Raw genomic sequence first — 1,603 nt, 5'->3', positions numbered from 1 at the left:
TTGAATGACCTCTACTCTGTACTTTCCTATCCCAGAATCTTGATCTCTGCCAATGATTGTAACTCACCCTGGTTTGGTACCCACCCCATCGTGTTCAACCCTTTTGCCCCCAATTATCCATTAGCATCCTGGTGGTATAAAATATTAGAATCCCTGCCATTCAGGGAGGCTGATTTGCGATTGTACCTCTCCAGTCTCCCGCTAGCAAATAACTCCTCTTTTCCTTCCTAGCCTAGTTCTGTGTCTGTCTATTCTGCATGCTAAGCGAAGGAATCCAGCCGAGAACCACCCCGACTGCTCTTCTAAACCATTTGCAATTCTGGTATTTGATGTGTATTTAGTTGCCAATTAAAAAGAATTGCTTGCGCTCTTCAGCAATATTACCTCTATATTGGCATAGAGTATAAATGTCAAGTGTTATGAATTGTAATGCTGAAAACTGTTCCTCAGCAACCCCATAGGAACTGCTACAAATACCTCGTTAATTTCAAAGGTATCTCTGGATCCATAGTGAAACATGAAGAGAAGAAAATGGACTCTCAGCACTACTGTCCGGGGAAATGTTTTTCATTACACACAAAGCTATTTCTTTTATACTATCTGAAAGAAAGGCCTGACATGTTCATTTGTCTCTTCTCTTACCTGAGCACTTTTGCCACTCAAATTCTTCCTGCCCATTAAAGTCACTTCCATCTCTGCTAGCAACAACACAACACACCTGTGCCCAAAGGGCAGCAGACAGAAGTGGAGGAACTTTTCACTGGAGACTGAAGAGTGTTAACATGCGAACAGATGTTTACTGTTCTGGATCACACTGTAATTGCCCTACGGCCAAACGCCAGGGACAGAGGTGCCCATGGACTCTCTAATAAATTTACTCTGTGCGTATATGTGATCAGCAGGGTCCTACAAAGCATGGAGCTTCCTGCAGGGGCCCTCTTGCTCACTCTTCCTGAACATTCCTCTTCTCTTTCCAAGTCAGCCAACTGGAAAGATTCTATGGGCTGGTGCCACTGGAGTTTGCAAAACCCTCTAAGAATTGGAGAGGTTTCCCAGAGAAAAGAAGTATATCAGGATTTAGGGGCTGGAAATGTGGAAATAGGAGATTACAGGAATATATGAGAAGGGGGCAGAGGTTCTGAGAGACAGAGACTGAGTGACATGGGTCACGTACTTTTAATGCCTAAATCTGCCAGGCATTGGGTAGCACAAGGGGAATATGCAATAAATTACAGACTTGGTTCCTACCTCATTAAACTATTCTTATTTAAATATAGCTGACCCTTGCTTGTAGTCCCTTGGATATTTGGTATGGGGAGCATTAAAAGATCAAAAGGTATTGAGATAAGGAAGGTGATTGTCCCGTTATTCTGGGGGAGCTCTAATGGAGACTGAGGAGCATTGCTGGGGAGGAAGGGGCACTGCTCCTCACTGTGGACTGATAGGCAGCGTTTCTACTAGGCAGCAGCAGCACAGACTAGAGCACCTGAGTTTCCACCACTACCCACCCCCCACCTCCTGTCAGCTGGGAACTTCACATGAAACAGAAACAAGGGATGGGGATGCTTCCTAATCCAGGTTATTCTTGAAAGTAAGAAAAGTT

Source organism: Dasypus novemcinctus, chromosome 1 (assembly GCF_030445035.2).
Source record: "Dasypus novemcinctus isolate mDasNov1 chromosome 1, mDasNov1.1.hap2, whole genome shotgun sequence".
NCBI lineage: Eukaryota > Metazoa > Chordata > Mammalia > Cingulata > Dasypodidae > Dasypus > Dasypus novemcinctus.
The sequence above is the reverse complement of the archived record's forward strand: the minus strand, read 5'-3'. Positions refer to the sequence as shown.